This window comes from Tamandua tetradactyla, chromosome X (genome assembly GCF_023851605.1).
Source record: "Tamandua tetradactyla isolate mTamTet1 chromosome X, mTamTet1.pri, whole genome shotgun sequence".
Classification (NCBI taxonomy): domain Eukaryota; kingdom Metazoa; phylum Chordata; class Mammalia; order Pilosa; family Myrmecophagidae; genus Tamandua; species Tamandua tetradactyla.
Window position 1 is genome coordinate 30,693,680 of NC_135353.1, and position 24,737 is coordinate 30,718,416.

At 39.1% G+C, this 24,737-nt stretch overlaps 1 non-coding gene across 1 annotated transcript; it reads right to left on the reverse strand.

The window, feature by feature from the left end:
* Nucleotides 1-12,466: 12,466 nt before the first annotated feature.
* TRNAG-UCC (transfer RNA glycine (anticodon UCC)) lies at nucleotides 12,467-12,537 on the reverse strand. Its single transcript has one exon. It is a non-coding gene; the product is annotated as a tRNA-Gly (tRNA).
* Between the last annotated feature and the right edge of the window lie 12,200 nt (nucleotides 12,538-24,737).

Here is a 24,737-nt window from a genome sequence, read left to right on the forward strand (position 1 = left end):
GAAATCTCTTAGCCACTGAAGCCTTATTTTGCTTCATTTCTTTCCCCCCTTTTGGTCAAGAGGGCATTCTCAATCCCACAATTTCAGGGCTTATGTAGGACATTACTTCCAGGGTTGTAATTCTTCTTGGCAAGGTGAGACATGACTCCCAGGTGTGAGTCTGGCTCTGGCATTGTGGGATTAAGAAACCCTTCTTGATCAAAAGGGGGATATTTTTTATTTATTTTGACCACTGAAAATAAGGTTTCAGTGGTCAAAAGAATTGAAATAGAGTTGAGAGGTCTTTCTGGAGATTATTCTTATGCACTGTATGGATATTTTTTTTTAGTTTCTAGTGAATTAAAATAGCTATAAGGAAATATCTGAAACTGTTGAACTGTACTCCAGTAGACTGGATTCTTGTTGATGATTGTATAACTATATAGATTTTATTGCATGACTGTGTGATTGTGAAAACCTTGTGACTGAAAATCCTCTTATCTGGTATATGTGCAGATGAATAATAAAATAAAGAAAAAAGTAAGTAAATAAATAATGTGGGGGTGATAAAGCATAAAAAAAAATTCAATTGTCCAAAAATGTGAGGGTTTATCTGGACTTTCAGTTCATTTCTATTGGTCTATGTGTCTATTTTATACAGTTGTAAATGAAATTATATTCTCAATTGCATTTTTGGATTATTAATTTTTTATAGATATAAAATTCATTTTTATATATTACTCTTGTACCATGAAAATTTACTGAATTTGCTGATTAGCTCTAATAGCTTTTGTGAATTCTTTGGATTTCTTGTGTACAAAATCATATCATCTCAAAATATGGATAATTTGGGCGGGCCACAGTGGCTCAGCAGGCAGGAATGCTTGCCTGCGATGCCAGAGGACTCGGGTTCGATTCCTGGTGCCTGCCCATGTAAAAAAAAAAATATGGATAATTTTACTTCTTCCTTCTGGATATGGGTGTGTTTTTTCATTTCACATTTCATCACAATTGCCCTCACTAGAGCCTCCAGTATAATGTTGAATAGAAGAGCCGTGACCAGACATTTTTAAAATTGTTGCTGATCTTACATGGTTGTACCAGTTTGAAACTCTCATACACCACAGGAAAGCCAAGCCTTTAATCCTCATTCAGTATTGCTGGGTGGGATCTTTTTTATTGTTTCCATGGAGATGTGACACATTGAATGTGGGTGGTAACTTTTGATTAGATGGTTTCCATGGAGCTGTGTCTCCACCCATTCAAGGTGCGGTTGCTTACTGGAGCCCTTTAGGGGGTAAACATTTTGGAGAAAGCTTTGGAACCAACAGAGCCCACACAGCCAGAGATGTTTGGAGATAAAGAAAGAAAACACCCCTGGGGAAGCCTTATGAAATAAGAAGAGAAAGCTAGGAGATGTCATTGTGTGCTTCCCAGCTAAAAGAGAGAAACCCTGGACATCATCAGCCCTTTCTTTGGAGTTAAGGTATCTTTTTCTGGATGCCTTAGTTTGGATATTTCTATAGCCTTAGAACTGTAAACTTGCAACATAATAAATTCCCTTTCTAAAAGCCATTCAGTTTCTGGTGTATTGCATTCTGGCAGCTTAAACAAACAAAAACAATGGTTTTTCCACATATGATCATAGCTGTGAGATTTTTATAGATCACCTTTTTCAGGTTAAGAACATGTCCTAATTTGTTGACTGTTTATAATTGTCATGAAAATGTGCTGGATTTTGTCAAATGCTTTTATTGTGGCTCTTAAGGTGACCATGAGTTTTTTCCATTATTCTATGAAAATGGAAAATTATATTTATAGATTTTCAAATATTGAAGCAAAATTTATCTTAGATTAAATCCCCGATGGCCATAGTGTATAATCATTTACATGTTGTCATATTTATTTTGTTAGTATTTTGCTGAAGATTTTCACCTCCATTTTTATAAGGGGCATTGGTCTGTAGATTTCTCTTCTTGGATGTCTTTGTCTGGTTTTGGTACAGGGTAATACTGACCTAAAAGAATGATTTTGGGGAAATGTTCTCACTTCTAATTTTTGGAGGAGTTTATGAAGGATTGATATTAATTCTTTAAATGTATGGTATAATTCACTAATGTAGTCATCTAGGTGTGGAATTTTCTTTGTGAGAAATTTTATTTTATTATAATTCTATTTCTTGTTATAAATCCATTTAATTATATATTTCTTCATGAATAAATTTTGGTAGTAGTGTCTTTCAAGAATCATGTCCACTTCATCTAAATTATTCAATTTGTCGACACACAGTTGTTCATAGTATTCCCTTAAAATTCTTTTCTTTTTTTTTTTTTTGAGGTTTTACTAATGTTGCCTCTTTCATTCCTGACATCAGTAATTTGAATCCTCTATTTTTTTTTCTTGGTCAATTTAACTAAATGTTTCTCCATTTTATTGATCTTTCCATAAAACCAAATTTTGTTTTTCTTTGATATTTCCTATTTCTTTTCTCTTCTCTGTTTCATTATGTCCATCCTTCTTTTTGCTTTCTTTGGGTATACTTTGCTCTTCTTTTTTAAATTTCTTAAGTTTGAAGGTAAATTATTGATTTAAGGGTTTTCTTTTTTCTAATGTAGGCAAAGTCATAAATTTTCCTTTAACCACTATTTTAACTACATACCTTAGGTTTTGGTATTTTCTATCTTCATTTTCAGATGCTGGAAGCCACAAAGAAGGATTATCCCCTAGAGCCTTAGGAAGACACAAAATTATATCAAAACCCTGAGTTCAGAGGTTTAGCCTCTAGAACTTTGAGAAAATACATTTGTGTTGTTACCACAGCATCTACAGTAATTGGTTATGTCAGACCCACAAAACTAATACAGTTGCTAAGGAGCATAGATGAAAGATATAAAAGGTGTTATGAGACCATCCATCACCACTAGAAAAGTGTCAACACTGTGTGAATGAGGCATGCTGTGATGGAAGCATTTTGAAGATAAAAACTAGAATGACACAGTGTTCTCTAAAGTGGTCCAATGGTCCCTTGGATCTCCCATCCTGTTCTTGATCCTATTGAAGATGACACTTGAGGGGACGATTTAAAATACGGGGCCTCAAAATGTCTTCATTTACTTAATTGCTATTTTGCAAGGGCCGTAGTGGATGACAAGGTGGTAATGTGCCCTGGGCTCATGGGTCCAAGTTTTCCTTGCTGGGAGCACAGCTGGATACAATCAACCTTCTCAGTATCCAGTGATTTGCCTTTCATTAAGTGAAAGGATCATGTCTTTCATTATGTCTTTCATTAAGTTTGTCTACCAGATGTATAGGATTTGATTGAATCAAGGGTCTGTTGTGGAAGTTGCTGGGGTGGAATTCTTTATCTTCAGTCATTCCTTTTCATGTCATGCATGCCCCAGCCCTTCTCTCTCAATAATATTCACATCCAGCTTCATGAAGTGTATGTATTTTTGTGCTACCATCAGAAAGTATTGTGCATTGATTTCTGAATGTTTACAAACAGTTACTTTGCACATTCTGCACTCCTTCAGCACCAATAACCCAATCTCTATCTTCTTTCTATCTCCTGATAAGCTGTGTTCTTAATTTTAACTCTCAAACTTCACTCATTAATGTTCATTCATATTAGTGAGACCATACAGTACTGGTCCTTTTGTTTCTGGCTAATTTCTCTTGGCATAATGTCTTTAAGGTTCATCCATTCACTTTGTTACTTGATTCATGACTTTATTCTGTCTTACAACTGCATAATATTCCATTGTATGTGTGTACCACAGCTTGTTTAGCCACTCTTCTGTTGATGGACATTTGGGCTGTTTCTCTCTCTTGGCAATTATAAATAATGCTACTATAAACATTGGTCTGCATATGTCTGTTTGTGTCATTTCCTTAATTTCCTCTGACTACATATCTAGTAATGGGATTGCTGGACTATATGGCAATGCTATACTTAGCTTCCTGAGGAACTGCCAAATTGCTTCCAGAGTGGTTACTTCATTCTACATTCCCACCAACAGTGAATAAGCTTGCCTCTTTCTCCACACTCACTCCAGTACTTGACGTTTTTTCTGGTTTTTTGATAATGGCCATTCTAGTAGCTGTGAAAAGATATCTCGTTGTGGTTTTTTTATTTTGTTCTGTTCTGTTTTTGTTGCTGTTGTTGTTTTGCATGGGCAGGCTCTGGAAATCGAACCCAGGTCTTTGGCATGGCAGGTGAGAATTCTGCCACTGCACCACCATTGCACCACCCTCATTGTGATTTTGATTTGCATTTCCTTAATAGCCTGTGAGGTTGAGCAGCTTTTCATATGTTTTAGAGCCATTTGCATTTCCTCTTTAAAGAAATGTCTGTCCATGTCTTTGTCCATTTTTTAATTGGGTTGTTTGTCTTTTTGTTGTTGAGTTGTAGAATCTCTTTATACATTCTGGATATTAAGCCCTTATCTGATATACTGTTTCCAATTATTGCTTCCCATTGCATAGGCTGCCTTTTTACTTTCCCAACAAAGTTCTTTGATACACAAAAGTGTTTAATTTTGAGGGTATCCCATTTATCTCTTTCTTTTTTCATTACTCATGCTTTAGGTGTAAGGTCTAGGAAACTGCCTCCTATTACAAGATTTATAAGATATTTCCCTACATTTTCTAAAAATTTTATGGTCTTCACTCTAAAGTTTAGGTCTTTGATCCATTTTGAGTTAATTTTTGTGCAGAGTGTGAGATAAGATCCTCTTTCATTCTTTTTCACAGGGATATCCAGTTCTCCAAACACCATTTATTGAAGAGGCTGCTCTGTTCCAGGTGGGTTGGCTTGACCACCTTATCCAAGATCAATTGTCTGTAAATGAGAGGGTCTACATCTGAATACTCTATTCAATTCCATTGTTCAGTATATCTATCTTTATGCCAGTACCATGCTATTTTGACCATTGTAGCTTTGTAATATTCTTTCAAGTCGGGTAGTGTGAGACCTCCCACTTCATTCTGTTTCTCAAGATATTTTTAACTATTCAAGGCATGGTGGTTAATTTTTGAAAATACTCTTTCCAAATTTATAACTACAATAAACTCTGAGATCTGCTACTTGGTACTATTTCTTTTAGCTTTGCTCCTTGGCTTCTTTATCAGTAATGATTCTTTTGATTACAAATTCCGATGGCTTAAACAAAAAAGGGAAAGCTCATTGGCAGATGTAAATGAAAGTCTTGGGGTAAGAATGACTTTAATTGTAGGTTGATACAGATGTCCAAGTCTTCTTGGTAACAAGATGGTTGAAGCAGCCCCAAGCCTTACATTCTCATTCCACCAGCGTCATTGAAAAAGCAGTACTTCTATCTCCCAGAAACCTCAGCAAAGTTCTCCTAGATTCTCATTAGTTCAGATTAGGTCATGTACCAATCTATGAGATAATCACTCTTGCCAGGGAGAGGTTTATTTGCTTGGGCCAAACAGGGTTTATTCCTGGAGCTGAGGGTGAAAGTCAATTCCAACTAAGCCAAATGAGTGACAGTAAGGTGAAGTGGATTACCAAGCAAAAGATGAGATGATATTGCTGGAAGCCTGGGGAATGACTACTGTAGAAATGTATAAATGTCCACTAAGCTTCCCTCTTCACCATGACTTGAGTTCTCCTTTTGGCTAAGCAGTCATTTTTAGCCTTAGATGAGTTCAACATTTCAATGAATGATCTTATGGTATTTAAAAGAAGCTAAGCCTTAAGATTTACCTAGATTTCCCACCAGAAGCACTGCCAATATGTCTTTCTCACTATCCAAAATATCAGGCAAGTATGAAGAGACTACATGGTAGAGAGATTTTCTGCTATCCTAAGTTAAATATATATATCTAAAACATGCTCCAGCTTGGCTAAAAGTGAGGATTTAGTGCATATTCAATGTTAAACATCTCTCTAGCAACATGTCATTTGGTTTTCTGGCTGTAGATGTGATTCTAGGATGAGAAAGCAATGCATTTTCTATGTAGGGGTTAGCATGGAACTAAAATCCAAACAAGGATGAGCCAAGTCAATATCCTTACGAGAGAGTTGAGGAGCAAAACCCAGTGCCGTGACCATAGTCAAGAGACAAAATGTTATCTATAGGCTTTGAATACTGCCTTACGGTTTGTGCACAAAATGGCCTGCAACTATTTCAACCCCAAACTGCTCCCATGGTAAGCACCTGCTCAGGCCCAGATATATTGTCCAGGGATTCTCTTGCTTACAAGAAGGGCCACTGTGTTGTGTTGGAGGAATATCTCTCTACTGAGTAAGAGCATATTAGGTAAGGTTGGGTCAGGATGGTGGAAGGATTGAAGAGTATCTTGAAATATTGAAATACCTCAACTGTTCTAGCGTAAAAAAGATGAGCACATTTCCTTGCATGTTTAGTTAGGTGGTGGGTGGTCAGATAAATTAGTGCAATAAAATAAAATTACTGTTTATTGACTAATAACCATATGATAGGCACTGTATTAAGTACTTTACATTCAATATCCCATTTAATTTTCATCAAAACCTATGAGGTAGATATGAGTACTATTTGCATTTAAGAGATGAAGAAACAAACCTAAAAATATTAAATGTCTTTCCTTATATCAGCCAACTACTAAGGTGCTGAGCCAGAATTTTAACTGAGATCTGTCAGACATTAAATCTCATGCTAGCCACTAGACTATGGTGCCTTTTGAGTCCGTCCAGTTCCAGTCATTTTAAACGGGCCAACTCTATACACACAACAACCCAGTAAGAGCAGGCTAAAAGTATAGCCATTAAAATAATGGGAGTATATAGTCATTCATTCAACAAACAATTAATGAGCATATATAGTCTGTACTGACACTGCATTGGAATCTAGGAATATAGAGGTGAATAATATATGATCTTACTGTTTTGTGGCACTGTAAGATAATACATTAATTACTTGTGGTTGTTTAACAAACCACCTTGCTCAAGCATCTATGGATTGGCTATGGCAGCTCTGCTAAATGTTACTGGTTTGCAGGACAACTGGAATGGCTGTGCTCAAGATATGTTCATTTTGGGCCACAGGCTGAAAGACAGCCATTACAAAAGGGTTGATGCACTAAAGGGCAAGTCCCACCACTAAAGTGTATTTTAAGCCTTTGCTTGACCCATGTATAATGCTCCATTGGCCAAAGATAAATGTAGGAAGGCATATACCCCTGCCATGGAGATGGTGGGGAAATGAATATATATTTTTGAGCACTTTTCTAATCTAGTCTAGAATGATAGACACATAAGACAATGATACAAAATGAGCTAATAAATGTGAATGCTAGAAGAACATGTAAACAGGGAGAGTAATAGGATGACAAGAATCCATAGGACAAATGATAGTAGCTGGAACTGTAGCAGTGAGAGTAGATATTGGAAGATGGGAAAGATTATGAGAAGTACTTATAGTACGAAATCTGCAGGACCTGTCTTTCTTTCCTTCCTTTCACAAATATTTTTGGCATTTACTGTACCAGGAATAGTTCTGGATATTGGAAGTACAGAGATCAATGAGAAAGACACTAACTCTACCCTAATAAAATCTATATACCTGTGAGGAGATGGACAACAAGCAAGTAAACAGATAAAATAAAAACAGTATTGTTTGATTGATGTAAGGCATGAAGGGAAAAGAAAGAATCAAATAATCAGACACTATTCTAGTTTAGAAATAAGGATAGTTCCATTTCCTGCAATAGGGAGTATTAGAAGACCAGATTTTCTAATGGTGGAGGGTTCCATTCGAAAACTCCAGAAGTCCTAACCCCCTGTATTAATTTTAAGTTGCCCAAGGTACATTCAAGTGGAAATATATTTTATACTCATTGATTTAGAAAGGAGAAGACAGCAGCAGTTGAGGAATATTTGGGGAAATGACTTGGGGTAATTACTGGTGGAAGTCTAGAATTTGTTGTCAGCTGTACTATTAAGGATTCTGAAGATGCTGAGTTTCATATATACACCTTAAATCCTGTTTAGTCAGAGGCATCTAAAATTGGATGTGTTAGAGGTGGCCATGAGTAAGCATAGGAGACTATGTGAAGGATAGAAGGGAAGGGGAGAAGTTTGGAGTAGGTAAGGTAGCCAGGATATATTAGATACTTAATATGCATATACTGACTTGACCCTGGGCCAAGCCAACATATACAGCCATTAAGGCTGTGTGCTAAACAACTCAGGGGTCCCATTCAATGTGATAGTGTTGACTTGGCTTGCTCAATCTGCTCATCCCAAAATATTAGAAATCCCATTAGTCAAGTGTGTTCCAGTACCTGGCACAAGACCTAGATTGTATTGATTCTTTGATTTTTTAAATTCTAGAGTATATGGGAATGGACTTTTAAAAGACCAGCTTGCCCAGAAAACCAACAGGGGAAATGGGATTGTCAAGTGTTGATATTGAATTGGGATGGTGACATTCAAACAGAATAGGGTGGTCACTAAAGTCCAAGAGTGACAACTATATGTTGAGAGACAAATTTGACTGTATAGCTTAGCGTGTCTGCCAAGATAGGCCAATGCTTACAGCCTATTGTAATCTTTTCATAACAGTATGCCTCTGAGAAAAAAGTCCAGGAACCTGTATATTTTTGGTGAGCCATATCACATCTATTCTCCTATCCTCCTAATGGGGACATTATCAATAATCTGTGACCCCAGGCTTCCCAGAAATTCTGCTGGGTCCAAAACCACAGCAAAAACTTTGACTTCGGTTTGAGCATTCAAACTGGATGTGGAAGTAGTCACTAACGGAAATGTGATTTGCTTGACCAGCTTCAAGCTGTTGGGATGTGCTATGGCAATCTAATCCACTCTAATGTGAAGCGTGACACATTTCAAAGAGGAATTATTTAGACACCTCACACTTTGCTTATGTCAACTTCATTAGTACCTAGTAGAATCCCCCTACAGAATAGGGACGCCAACCTCTGGAGCACCATCTTGTAGGACAAAGCCTACCAAAACAAACAAACAATAAATAAAAGTCTGCTGATGTAATGTCTCTGTGCCAAAAATAAATAGTTTCAGTGACATGGTTAGAACAGGCAAAGTACTTAAAAGTATCTACATGGGTGTTCAATTTTGGTCACAATAAATGTGACCAAAGAATGATCCCAATTTTTGACAGAGAAGGTAAACATGGCAACTACTATAGCAGAACTTCTCAGTGTGGAATCTTGGGGTGACACATGATAAATAGAAAAGCTAGACCCGAGTTTTGGAGACCAGAAAACCTGGAATAGATAAGAAAATGAAATGAGTGGTGAGTAGGTGCAAGCAATTCAGGACTGAGACTGTGAATAACCTGAGTGTGTCTGAGGCCAATTCTTACATAATGACTGTTGCACGGTATGTAAGCAGGACATATATGATAAAGAAACTGGGTATTTATCATCCAAAGGTGCCTCCTGCAGGGTGGGGTAGAACCAAAATTTCCTCATGTCTGGTGGGAAAACATTTTGTTTCAGTTTGCTAATGTGACCATAATGCAACATACCAGAAATGGATTGGCTTTTACAAGGGGATTTATTAGGTTACAAATTTAGAGTTCTAAGGCCATGAAAATGTCCAAATTAAGGCATCAAGTTAAAGACACCTTGACTCTGAGGGAAACACTGCTGGCATTCACATGAGAAGGCACATGGCAAATTAAGGCATCAAGTTAAAGACACCTTGACTCTGAGGGAAACACTGCTGGCATTCACATGAGAAGGCACATGGCAAAATCTGCCAGTCCCTTGCTTCTGGGCTCTATAGCTCTTAGCCTCTGTTTCCAGTGGCTATCTCTCTGAGCATCTGTGGGTCTTCTCCAGACACACGTCTCTGAGCTCTCTGTTTCTTGAGGGTCTGCTCCCAATGTCTCCAGAGTGTCTCTCTCCCTTTCTGTCTTTCACTGGGTTTCATCTCTCTGCTCTTCTGTATCAGCTCTGAGTGCTATGTTTTCTGTCTTTTATCCTTTTCATAGAGGACTCCAGTAAAAGGATTAAGACCCACCTTAAATTGGGTTGGTCACATTTCCATGGAAACAGCCTAATCAAAAGGTCTAACCCAACAATAGGTCTGCCTCCACAAGATTGGATTAGAAGAACATGGCTTTTCTGGGGTATTTAATAGTTTTAAACCAGCACAAATTTATTCATGTGAAATATAAACCAATGTAATGCGTGGTGCCAATTGTTGTCCTTGGTGTTTCTTTTATTCCTTTTACATTTTGTGTTCATACCACAATAGCACAGTCATTCAAGTTATGCTCTTCTACACTCAAAGAAGGAATGTATAGTTAAAAAGAGAAAAAGTGGAAGTAATTAAGTAACTTCTGAATTTTACAAATCTATCCCTCTGTTTTCCCAATGGGAGAAAATGATTCACCAGAAAATGATGGTTAATTTTATATGTCAACTTGGCTAAGTTATGGTATCCTATTGTTTGGTCAAATATTGACCTAGATGAAACACCTAGAGGTATTTCATAGATGGAATTGGTTTCCACAAATAATCAAATTTAAGTAAAGGAGCTTACCCTCCATAATTTGGGTAGGATTCACCCAATCAGATGTAAGTCTTAAGAAGGAGAACCAAGGACACTGGGGATTAGAAGGAATTCTGTCTCAAGAGTATACCCTCCACTTCTTCCAGAGTTCCCATCCTAAGGAATTCAGACTCAGGCCTTCAACATCATTATTATCAAAATTTCCAGCCTTCATCCTGCCCTAAAGAATTCATACTTGCCCATATTTGAAGGAATAGAGAGTCAGATGTAGGGTGGCCACACATCCAAGTTTGCACAGAAAAATCCTGGTTTGTGCCTGTTGTCCTGGAATAATAATTAAGAATACCTCCTTTCATTCTCAAAAATCTTCCAGGTTGGACAATAATTTTTGTTATCAATATAGAGGGGATGAAATGAGAGTGTAAATTCCGAAAGACTCAGAGAAAGTGAACTGATAACAGGCTTCTACCCCTAGTCAGACAAGCCCTGGGGTATGTGACAAAAATCAGAACTAGGTTTGAGAGAATAAGGGGAAAGAGGATATGTGCCCATTGTCCCATATAGAGTTCTAGGGAGATGGCAAGACTGCAGAGAAAAATGGCTACATAGTGCATCTATGCAGAAGAGACCTTTGGCACCCTCACAGAGCTTCTTGTGCATAGGAATAGTAGAATGACTTCCCTGAATACAGGAATGGTGCAGAATTTGGCAAAGCATGGTGTGCATAAAAAGTGGGGAGCTTAAGATCGCTTCTTCACCATGGGAACAACAAAACAATTCTCAGGCACTGGAGAGGGTAAAAGAGGCACAAGTGAAAGTTTCCAAATCTAAAAAATTTTTCTGACAGGCAGGTAGTCAATTCAGCAGAAACTGAGTGACAAATGGCAAAGGACCAGATGCAGTGGTTAGCATGGCAGTCATGGCAAATGACACAGAGACAGATAATACTGAAGACAGATTCCCAGTGACTTCCAACACCAAGGCCTTTGTACTGTGTACACCCCTCCAAACTTAGACATGACCTATGGAAACGGAGGAAGAACCTCCAAATTGCCACTGCAGTGTAATGAAGGCTTGTGAGGCTGTGAACTGAGGTTGATTTTTGCTACCTGGAATATTTTGAAGTAACGTGCTGTAGTGTATATATGAGAGGAATGCTTGCCAGATGCCACAACACCATTTATATTAGTCTCATTTCTTTGGTGTGAGAAACAAAGATATTGTGCCATGAAAACTCCAGCTTATTGTTTTTAATTCTTCAGATGGAATATAAATGTGTGTGGTATGACTGTGCTCAGGAAAGGATGGATATAAGAAGTAGGGGGCTATATGTAAAGAAATGAAGTTTTCTAACCTCCCTGTCTTGGAATGGGCTGGCGATTGTTCCTTGAGTTTCCCATAGACTCAAGTGAAGTGGACCTGGCTGAAGAACAAATTTGGGTCTATTACTTGATGGGTTGTTCTGGGGAGTGGTGCTTGTCCCAACTCAAGGTCATCATGTAAATCTAGCTGTGCAGCCTTGAGCTATTTCTGATATAAACCAGAGACTGATGTCAAAGTGGTGCTGGCTGGTGCTGGCTGGTGCAGAAAAAGCAGGGGTGAAATTCAAATGGCTCTGAAAGAGGGGACTCTTTGTGGACAAGTGCAGGGAATTTTGTATGTTCATAGGAATATGCTTTTTCAGGGCATTGGTTTGAGAGTTTGAGGTCGTGGATATGCAGATCTGAAGTTGGAAGGCCTTAAAAGTGAACCCTTCAAATCAGGATAATTTCATGTGGTTCAACCTAATGCAATGCCTGGTCAAGAAAGAAATAGCCCACGCAGCAAGGAAATTGCAAGGCCTAGTGAAGATACAACAGCAGGAACCAGGGCAACATATGAAGGGTTATGATCAGGAGGGGGCAGAATACAAGTCTGTAAGAGAATTCATTGTCATGGGGAAATTCAATTGTGCATTGGAACTGGTTTTTTGGGGTGGGGTGCATGGTCCGGGAATCAAACCCGGGTCTCCCGCATGGAAGGCGGGCATTCTACCGCTGAACCACCCATGCACTCTGTGCACTGAACACTTTAAAACTTATTTTGGGGTAATTTCAAACAGGAAAAATTCTAAAAGTGTTTTAAAAATCTCTAGATTTCACAAATGCTAACATTTTACCACATTTGCTTTATAATTCACCCTCTCTCTTGTTCTCAAAACACATACATACACACATGCATATGAAGATTTCTGAACTGTCTGAGAGTAAGTTGGAGATATTATGCCATTTCACCCTAAATATTTCAGTGTGTATTTCCTAAAATCATGAATATTCACTTAGGCAACTACAGTACAGTCATCAAAATGAAGATATTAACGTTAATACATTTTTGGCTAGTACACTGATTTTATTAAAAATCTACTAATTGTCCCAGTGGTGTCCTTCATAACAAAAGAAAATCCCGCATCACAAGTCACATTCTTATAGTGTACTTTTCTTGTGAATTCAAATGTAATGTTCTGGCAAGGATACCTAGAGCTGGTCATAACATGTGCTTGGATCGCTCCTTGAAGTTTGGTCATATGGATGACCCACAGTAACCAAGGCAGAAAGAGCTGAACTTCTTTGAACAGTACTGAGAAGGTAAGCACAGGGAGTTAGAATGGATTTACAATATAAGACCTGAAAACACACCAACTGATTCTGAGTACAACTGACCAGAGTACACTCCTTTAATAAGGGGTGCTGTAGTGATGAGAAGCTAAGTGGTGGCTGATATCTGTAGTTTGAGATTGACAGTGTGAGACCCTGCCGTGGGTCTGGGCTCTAAAATAACAATTTAGATGATGAGATTCTAGAATGCCAGAAGCCAGATGGCAATGCCAAGCCATCAACCATAATTAATATAATGGGCAGCAAGGCTGGAATGGTAATCACAATGCCTTTATGTGCAAAACTCTGTCACCATGACAAAATAGACCATGGCGTTTCTAGATTGGGAGCCAACTAGGCTTTTGCTAAACTTTGTAATGTAATAATATAGAAAGTTGGTGATCAGAAGGTTGATATCAGGTGGCACAATGGAAAATGCACTCCCTCAAACAGTTTCAAGGTCTAAGTCAGTTCGCAGACACTTTGATTCAAGGTAATGCTGGGTTTCCTTAGTTGTAAATAGTAAATATTCCTTTGCTGTTGCCCTGAAGAGTCCTTCAGCCATTTTCCAGGATAATTGCACAGTGAAAAGAGGGAATTTCCACACTTTCCTAGGAAGGCTGTATACATTGAGAACTCAAAACAGAGGACCCAAAGCGCCATCATAGTCCTCTGATTCACACAGAGGCTTACAGAAAACTTTGTGAGAAATGAAGTTTAGGCCCAAGCCAATCTTAGAGTGGGTCAAACTGGTCCACACATCCACACTGTGGCTTTTCATCTGGTCTCTGAATATATACTTGGGATACATGTTCTTAGATGCTGGAAGACCCCTCCATTGGTTTTCTGACCTGTAGATTAATGATCCATATAATAAGAGAACCAAATGATAGCCTCCGAATGTTCAATCCCTACCAGAAATTTAAATCAGAAGGACTATCATTTTCTTAGAGGCACTGCAGAAATCAGCACCATTATCAGATTTAAAAGACTGGAGGCTAAGTGGGCCCTACTACATCTCTCTCAAAACTCCAGTCTCGCCTCTGCAAAACCCAGGTGGTTCATGGCTGATGACAGTAGACTACTCTAAACTTAACAACCAAATAAAGGCCTAATGGTATTAGCTGTGCTGGATATAGTATCTTTACAAAACCAGATCAGTATACTTTCTGGCACAGTATATAGCTATGTTTTAATTGTAGTATATAGCTACTGATTTGGGAGAGTATATCCTTCCTGATGCACATGAGCAGGAAGGATTGAAAGCAATTCACTTACAAGTTCTGTTGCCTCAGTACTATGTTAATTCTTTTTGCTCTTTGATGAAATGTAGTCCATAGGAATCTTGAGTATCTTGAAATTCTTGAGAAGTCACTCTGGTCCCCATCATACAAATTGGACCTGCTGAGCTGGAAATGAGAAGTATCTTAGATTCCCAAGTAAGACAGTTGTATGTCTAAAGGTGGGGAATAAACTCCATGAATATTCATGGGCATGCCATATTGGTGGAGTTATAATGGCTCTGGAACTTACTGGGACATTTTCCCCAAGCAAAGGACAAATTGTTGCATTTTGTACCTCCTACCACTAAGAGAGAGGGGCAGCACTTAATTTGGCTCCAATAGGAGAGGAATAGTATAGAGCTTTAGAATTCTGAGCAAGACCATGCCATCCATGATAGAGAAATACCATCTGCCTGATCTTCTAATATACTAATGGGCCCTAGTAGAGACTGGGTACCTGATCACAGGATACCAAGAGTCTAACATTTCATAAGTTTAGATAGGCATAGAAGGCTATCCATTTAATCCCTTGTACAATGAAGTAATACATTTGTAACTGGGCTCAGGTAGGTCCAAATACTATGAATAAATTATATCATGCCTATATCATCTAACGTTGCTATATTAATGCATCTCTTCAACTCATATTTATTTCCATGTATGGGTTCCCTAAACAAAACGATAGAAGAGGAAAGAACTTGTTCCTGGGCTACAAACACATCAGTACAATATATTGGCACTAGCCATAAATAGACTACTGCCACATTACAACCTACTTGAGTGGCCGAAGTGTATGGATGGAACAATGGGCACAAGCCACGCACACACTTATGTTCCAGGCTAACACCTACCAGATAATATCCACTATAGAGGTGGCTCTTAACAACCAGCTGGACAAGATAAGCTGTCCAGTGGATGCCAATCAGTATCTCTCCTCAGCTACCTTAATACCTGTACAACTGTGTGGTCATGGTAGATAGGTAACAACAAGACTAATCTAGCTTACTGCAAGTGATGAGTATCCCAAGTGATAAGTATCTCCTACAGTAACAACCAGCAGTGAGTTCCCAATAGGACACTGTTATTCAAATACATAAGCCATATGTCTGGTAACAGATCAGTTATATCAGACCTCTTCTAATTTTGGGAGGGCAGCAACACATCCTTATCTGAATTGATGCATACTTCAGATTATGTGTTTGTTTTCTCTGTCTGCAGAACCTCTGCCATCCCCACCAGGCAAGGGCTCAGAAAATGCCCAATCCAATGCTGTAGTATTGTGAGCAATAATTTCTGGTACTAAATGACCCATTTTACAGCAAAGAAGGAGCAATAATGGGCTCAGCCACTTAAGATCCCTGCATTTACTATGTACCCCATTACCCAGAATCAGCAAGGTGAAAAGACTGTGAAGGCACCAGCTCAGTCACATCACCTTGTGGGAGTGAAAGTTATATCCTTCAGGATGAATATAATCATGGAGCCAATAGCCAAAATATGATGCTTTTCCTGAGTAGCTAGAGATCTCAGGTGTAGAAATCAAGGGGTAGCGGTAAGAGTGGTCCCTTTGCCCATGACTCCAGTGACCTACGTGTGAAATTTGTGCTTCTCCATCCCTGCAAACCTAGGCTAAACTGGGTCTGAGGTACCAGTTCCAGCAGGGAGGACACTTTCCCCTGAGGATACAGTAATGTTAGTTATTGACCATGTTATGTTCCTAATGTCAGTGGAACAATAGGCAGAACAAAAGGAGTTACTATAATGACTGGGCTAATCAACTAATTAGGATTACTAAATTCCCTTTTTTGTTCATATGTGTTTCTCCATCAGTAGAGCGTTATATCTTGTGATTCAAGACTTATATCATTACTTTATCCCCAGCATAGAGCACAGAATCTGGTCCTAAGTATGTGCCTGTGGTAGGCTGAGTTATATATCCTAGAAAAACATGTTCTTAATCTTAATCCCCTCCTGTGGGTGTGAGCCCATTGTAAATAGGATCTTTTGAAGATGTTATTCTAGTTAAAGTGTGGCCAACTGAAACAGGATGCATCTTAATCCTATTACTGCAGGCTTTATGAAGAAAAACCCATGTGAGCAGCAGAAGCTTTTAAGTCAAGGAAACCTGGAAGAGAAAGGAGAATACACTGCCATGTGGTGGAAAAGTCAAGGCCTCAGGATTGCCAGCAGCCAGCCCCAGAATACTCCCCAAGTCTTCTAAGAGAAAACATTGCCTTATTGACACCTTGATTTTTGCACTTCTCCTACCCTCAAACCATGAGCCAATAAGTTCCATTGTTAGAGCCGACAAATATTGTGGTGTTTGTTTTAGCAAACAGGAAATTAAGATAGTGCTCAAAAATGATTGTTGACTTAATAAATGACTGAGTGAATGAATCTGGGGCAAGTCTTAACAATGACACATCTTAGTCTAATTTTCTCATTTGATCCTTTCTACCTCCCTGAAAACAATTTTAGCCATACCATCTATTTGAATATTATTAGTATTACCATGTGGTGGAAATTAAGCTTTGAAGAATTAAGTTAAACCTGCCAAATGTCACACATTTAACAAATGGAAAAGGTACGACTTAAACCAAGTTCCTCTGGCATAATATCCTGAGCTTCTAATTGTAAATGCTGATTTATTTAACAATGAGTAGTCATGGTGATCGCTGTGATATAGGCTGTTTTTCATTCATTCATATAAACAGACATGCAAAAATTCAGAGTTCTAGGAACAGACAGAATAGGACAGGTCCAGTTCACCCCTATTCTAAGTAACAGCCAGAGAAGTGACAGAAAAATTACTGGGGCAGTGATTCCAGGGTGTAAGTAACCTGTGGGTCTTCTACACTACATAGGGAGGCCCTGGTTGAAAAAGCAGAAGAATTGAGACACAGAGAACCAGAGATGGGCCAGCTAATGCAAACAGCCTAGCAGCGTCCATTTCCAGACAGAGGCCTGGAGCTGTCAGGAGTGTAGACAGGAACAAGGAAGTAAACCAAGCCTAGTTCCTTGAATGTGCTGCCCTTACATGTGCCACCCCTGCCCCAGACCCGCGACCAGTGACTCACCCCACACCCCATGAACCTGAACCCTGTCAGCGCCCCCCACCGTGCTCCAAGCACCCCCACCAGGACACCCCTCCCTGTGCATCCTCACCCCACACCCCAGCCCGCGCATATGCACAGGCCTGTCCCTGCTTGACCCACCTCTCTCAGGCAAGCACACAGTCTCTCCCTGCCACCCCTGAGACCCACGCACCTGCATCTGACACCTCGACACTCACCTTGCCCTACCTGCCCCCTCGATGTGGTCACCTGTCCATCCAGGCTGCAGGCACTCACCTTCATACCTGAGCCACACTTGCGCCCAGCCCAAACAGTGGCACAACCCTGCCCTGAACCCCCAGCTCTGTGCATGTGCAAATCAGCATCTGGTACCCCCAGACCCATGTTGCACATGTGCCCACTTACGCCACACCCCTTCAGCTCTGGGCAAGTGCTGATCTGTGCATCCTGGTCATACCCGCCCCAGCCCATGTGGGCGCAATCCCACCCTGCTGCTCCTGAGCTCTGTGCACATGCACACCAGCGCACTGCTGCCACCCCCACCCCCGAGTTGCATGCACACCAGGTCCCTGGACTCCAGACCCAGACACGTGCAGTCACATCCTCCCTGCCTGGCACCGAACATATCTGTGCAATGGCCTCTTCACCCCTGCCCCCGACACATGCACATCCTTGCCCCACCCCCCAGCACAAGTGACCTTCTCCCACACCTGGCAGGTGCTCTCGTGTGCATCTGTGCCACATAGCCCCCCACTCTGCATATGTGTGCCCTCTTGCGCCAACCACCACCTTGCCCCTGCACACTGGTGCCAGAGCCCCACCCATCCTAAATTACCCACCCCTGACACATCCCACATCTTCTACAACCTAGGCCCCACCCCTACACACTCGTGCATGGCATCTGACCCCTCTGGAACCTTCCCCCTGTGCAAGGGCACACCCATGCCCTGCCATCCACATGAAAAGACTTTGTCAGGAAAGTAAAAAGGCAGCCTACACAATGGGAGACAATATTTGGAAACCACTAATATCCAAAATATATAAAGAGATCCTACAACTCAACAGTAAAAAGAAAAATGACAATTAAAAAGTGGGTGAAGAACATTCATAGACACTTTTTCAAGAAGGATATACAGATGGTTCAAAAACATGAAAAGATGCTCAACTTCACTAGCGATTAGAGAAATACAAATCAAAACCACAATGAGATATCATCTCACACCTACTAGAATGGTCATTACAAAAAAAAAAGCAGAAAACTAGAAGTGCTGGAGAGGATGTGGAAAAATAGGTACACTTATTCACTGTTGGTGGGAATGTAAAGTGGTGCAGCCACTCTGGTAGGCAATTTTGTGGTTCCTCGGGAAGCTAAATATAGCATTGCCATATGATCCAGCAATCCCATTACTATATATATACTCAGAGGAACTGAAAGCAGGGATACAAATGGACATTTTCACTTGGATGTTTATAGTGGCATAATTCGCAATTGCCAAGAGAAGGAAACAGCTCAATTGTCCATCAACAGATGAGGGGATAAACATACTGTGTTATATATATATGATGGAATATCACTGCAGCTGTAAGACAGAATAAGGTCATGAACCATGCAACAATGTGGATGAATCTTGAGGACATTATGCTAAGTGGAATAAGCTAGAAACAAAAGGATAAATACTGTATGGTCTCACTAATATGAACTAAATATAATGAGTGAAGTCTGAGAGTAAAAAGTTGAAAACACAGGTTACCAGGAGATAGAAAGAGGGTAGAGTTTGGGTACTTGATGCTGAAGGAGTACAAAACATTCAACAAGATTGATTGTAAAGATCCAGAAATGGATAGCTCAATACTATGTGAAGTATAATGAAGAAAGCTGAATGTGAGTATGTTTAAAGAGGAAGGCTAGGGGCATGTATGACACCAGAAGGAAATATAGAGGATAAAACTGGACTATATAATATAGTGAAATATAGAGTTGGACAATGATGGTGGTTAAATGTACAAATATAAGAAAGTTTTTACTTGAGGGAGAACAATTGAATATCACCATTGCAAGGTGTTAAAAATGGAATGGTATTTGGGAAAAACACAATTAAGGCAAACTAGGGTCTGTAGTTACCAGTAACATTGTAGTGTTCTTTCATTAATTGAAACAAAGGCAATATACTAAAGAAGTTAATGTCAATAAGAGGGAGATATAAGGGAGGGGTGTGGGATTCTCGTTGTTGTTTCTCTTTTTATTTTTCCGTTTTTCTTTTCTCTTCTTTCTTTGTGGAAGAAATGGGCATGATCTCATCTCATGTAGATTGTGGTGGTGAATGCATAACTATATGATTGTATTAGGAAGCATTGTTTGTACACTTGGGATGGATTGTACTTCTGTGAATAAAACTGTCTAAAAATAAATAGAAGGATACAAATGCTGGGGAATATATGAAGAGAGAAATATCTACTCACTGTTGGTAAGGAAAGTAGAATGGTGAAGCACCACTGAGGCAGTGTGATGGATCCACAGTTGGCTGGGTATAGGGTCACCACATGATCCTCCTGTAACCCCTTTACATTAGACAAAGACTTAGAAAAACTGAAAACAGGGACATGAATAGGTATTTGCACACTGGTGTTTATGGTGGCATTTTTCACAACTTATAATAGATGCAGGTGGCTCAGGGGTATTTTGATGATCAGAAGGGCAAACCATGGTGTGTATATATATATACACACATATATATATATGACAGATTATTGAGCAGATGCAGGAAGGAATGAAATCATGTGACTTGCAACTAAGTGAATGAACTTTCAGAAACTTCCTCTGAGTGAAATGACTGAAAAAAAGGACAAATAATGTATGGTCTCACTAATATAAACTAACTAAAATGAGCAAATTCTGAGAATTGAATTCAAGTGCATAGGTTATCATGGGATAGAAAGTGGGCAAAGATTGGGCAAGTGATGAGTAAGGAGTACAGAATATTCAAATAAGGCTCAATATATAAAGGTTCTTAGATTGTAAGCTCTTACAGCAATCATATCTATTCCTGAGTTTTAACTGTTATGTGTAAATTTTGAGATGCTGTGGTATTTGTGCATAACCTGGTAGTTCCCTGAAACTTTGGGTGTCTGTGTGACAACAGAGACTCAGGAAAAGAGCTTTGAAGCTCTGAAAGTCAGCATTACTCCACACAACAACTGTTAAGGAAGTTGAAAAATGGTTTGGACTCCAACTGAAGATATGTATGAAATGGACATGGTTAGGACTAAGGTAAATCAGACTAAAGGGTAAAGGATGATATTGCTTGTATTTTTAAACTTCAGCTTCTATGTGAGATTAAAGGAAAAGGTGCTTATTTGGTCCAAAATTTAAATTTTCTGTTGCACACTAAGTTAACCTGTCTGGTCAGTTTATTTAAACAACCTAATTACATGGAACCTAGAATAGGGAATGAGATGTTATTATTCTGTATAGGTTAATGTAATACCTGGATACATTCTGGAATATTGTGGACAGAAAACAAAAAAGGATTTGCAAAGTCCCCTTGAGGGACTAGGGAAAAATGTGGAACTATTAAGCTTCCCTGTTTAGGGAATTCTTGATCATCTCTAGTGCATTAGGGACTCCCAATTTAATAAGCCAAGCCCTCAATTTTGAAGTTTGCCCTTATGAGACATTTCTACAATGGCAAAGCTAGGCCTGCTTGTAACTATGCCTAATAGTCACTCCAGAGAGCTCCTTTTATTGCTTAGATGTGGCCTTTCTCTTTAAGCCAACTCTGCAGATAAACTCATTACTCACTCCCCTTCATGGGACATAACTTCTAGGGGTATAAATCTCCCTGGCAACATAGGACATGACTCCCAGGGATGAGCCTGGCCCTGGCATCATGAGATAGAGAAGACCTTCTTGAGGAAAAGAAATAGAACAAAATAAAGTTTCAGTGGCAACCCCACCCCATACCCTCTAAACTCTGAACACGCATGCATCAGTGTCTGGCCCTTTGCTGGTGCCAAGATGAGATATAAGGATCTAATTCCACAAAATCTAGGGGTGTATGGTCAGATTGCAGCATGGTGCTTTTGATCAGTGTTTCAGTTTGCTAAAGCTGCTGAATGCAATATACCAGAAATGGGGTGGATTTTAACAAAGGGGATTTATTAACATACAATTTACCCCATCTGCACAGCACCCCCATCAGCCTCCCGCTGCACCCTGCTCCTGTGCTCCAAGCTGTCTGAGCTGCACCTGGCCCCCACAGCCCCCGCACCACATCTCCACAAACCCACACCCCACACACCACACTTATACACACCAGCGTAGCGTCTCAGAACCATGCTTATACCTATGTCACAACCCTTCATGGTACTGTTGTGCCCCACCCCATGGCCCACATCTTGCTCCACAGCCATCCCACAAATACAAAGCTCTAGACTACTGAAGGAAATCAATTTCCAAAGTAACCTTATCAAGATATTTACATGCCTTGGAGGCAACAGAAGATCACTAATCATATTAAGATGCAAAAAGATATAGCCCATTCTAATGAAAAAACTAAAACACTGGAGGAGACACAGCCTTTTGAAAAATTCTTCAAAGGTGTTCATATAACTCGACCGAATAAAAAAAATGGGATGACTAATGACATAAAGGAGATGAAGAAGATACTATAAGAACATAAAGAGGAATTTGAAAGAATACGTAGAAAAATAACAGATATCACAGAAATTAAAGATGCTGTAGACCAAATAAAATATATACTAGAGACACACAGCAGATGTGAAGAAGCAGAAGAAAGAATAAGCGAACTAGAGGGCAGACAACTGACTCTGAACACTCAAAACAGCAAATGGCAAAAAAAGATGGAAGAATTTGAACTGGGTCTCATGGAAATGATGGACAAAATAAATCATACAAGTATAAGAATCATCAATTTTCCAGAAGCAGAAGAGAAGAGTAAAGGGCTAGGAAGATTATTTGAGGACATAATGGGGGAAAACTTACCAACCCTTATAAAACACATAAATATGCAAATCAAAGAAACCCAAAGAACTTCAAATAGAATAAATCCAAACAGGCCTAGCCCAAGACACATACTAATCAGACTGTCAAATGTTGAAGAGAAACAGAAAACCCTGAAAGCAGCAAAAGAAAAACAATCGACTGCATACAAAGAAAACCACATAAGACTGAGCTTGGACTACTCAGCTGGCACTATGGAGGCAAGAAGACAGGGCATGATATATTTAAGATCCTGAAAGAGAAAGATTTCCAGCCAAGAATTCTGTACACAGCCAAATTATCCTCAAAACTGAGGGAGAGGGGGGTGCAAAGACAGTTTAGTGTTAGAATTCCTGCTTATCATGCGGGAGATCCAGGTTCAATTCCCGGTCTATGAACTTCCCAAAAAAACAAACAAGCAAAAACAATGGAGCAAAAATTTTAAAATGGTACTGCAATAATGGGATACTCACATGGAAAAATAATGAAATGTGATCCTGCCATATAGCATGCAAAAAAAAAATGAGGAAGAGATAAAAAATTTTCACTAGACAAACAAATGCTGACAGAATTCCTGAACAAGAGACCAGCCCTATGAGAAATATTAAAGGGAGTTCTTCCAGCTGAAAAAAAAAGACAGGAGAGGGAAGTCTGAAGGAGGGCACAGAATTGAAGAGTACCAGTAAGGGTAACTTAAGGGATAAAAAGAAAAAGAGGGAAAAGAGTATATAGATCTGACAAATAATACCCAAAGGATGAGATGGTGGATTCAAGAAAGGTCTTTACATTAATAACTTTGAATATTAATGGACTAAATTTGCTGATTAAAAGGTACAGATTGGCAGACTGGATTAAGAAATATAATTCAGCTATATGTTTCTTACCTGAGGCTGATCTTAGACACAAGGATACAAATAGCTTGAAAGTGAAAGGATGGAAAAAGATGTTCCATGCAAGCTGCAACCAAGAAAGAGCAGCAGTGGCTATACTATTATAGACAAAACAGTCTTTAAATGTAAATGCATCATAAGAGACAGGGCACTATATATGAATAAAAGGGACAATTCAGAAAGAAGAAATAGCAATCATAAATGTCCATGCTCACAATCAAGGAGTTCCAAAGGGCATGAGATAAACATTGGCAAAACTGAAGAGAACAATAGATGTTTCAATAATAATAGTAGGAGAACTCAATACACCATTCTCCTCTATAGACAGAACAACCAGACAGAGGATCGACAAGGAAATAGAGAACTTAAACAATTTGATAAATGAATTAGACATAACAGACATATATATACATTCATCTCTAGTGTTCATGGAACATTCTCTAGGGCATATCATAGGCTGGGGGACAAAACAGGTCTTTATAAATGCAAAAACATTGGAATTACTCAAGGCACTTTCCCTGATCACAACAGAATGAAGCTCAAAATCAATATCCACATAAGAACAAGAATTTTCACAAATACATAAAGATGAAGTAACATTTTTAAGCAACCAGAGAACTCAGTAGCTATCTGGAGATGAATGAAAATGAGAATACAATATATCAGAACTCATGGGATGTGTCAAAGGCTGTGCTGAGAGGGAAATTTATTTCCCTAAATGCCTATATTATAAAAGAAGAAAGAGCAAAAGTTGAAGAGTTAACTACTCACCTGGAGGAATGTGAGAAAGAACAGCAAAGTAACCCAAAAGCAAATAGAAGAGAAATAGCAATGATTAAAGCAGAGTTAAATGAATGGGAGAACAAAAGCACAATAGAAAGAATCAATAAAACCAAAAGATGGTTCTTTGAAAAAAATCAATAAAATTGATGGGTCACTAGTAAGACTGACAAAGAAAAAAAGAGAGAGGATGCAAATAAAATCAGAAATGAGAAGGAATGCGTTACCACAGACCCTGAAGAAATAAAAGAAATCATGAGAAAATACTATGAACAACTATTTACCAACAAAGTAGACAATGTAGAAGAAATGGACAAATTCCTGGAGACACACAAACAAGTTACACTGATTCAGGAAGAAATAGAAGACTCAACAAACCAATCACAAATAAAGTGATTCAATCAGTCATCAAAAATCTTTCTACAAAGAAAAACCCAGGGCCAGATGGCTTCACAGGGGAATTTTATCAAACATTCCAGAAAGAACTAACACCAATCCTGCTCAAAATTTTCCCAAAAATTGAGGGAAAGGAACTCTACCAAATTCATTTTATGAGGCTAAGATCATTTTAATACCAAAACCAGGTAAAGTT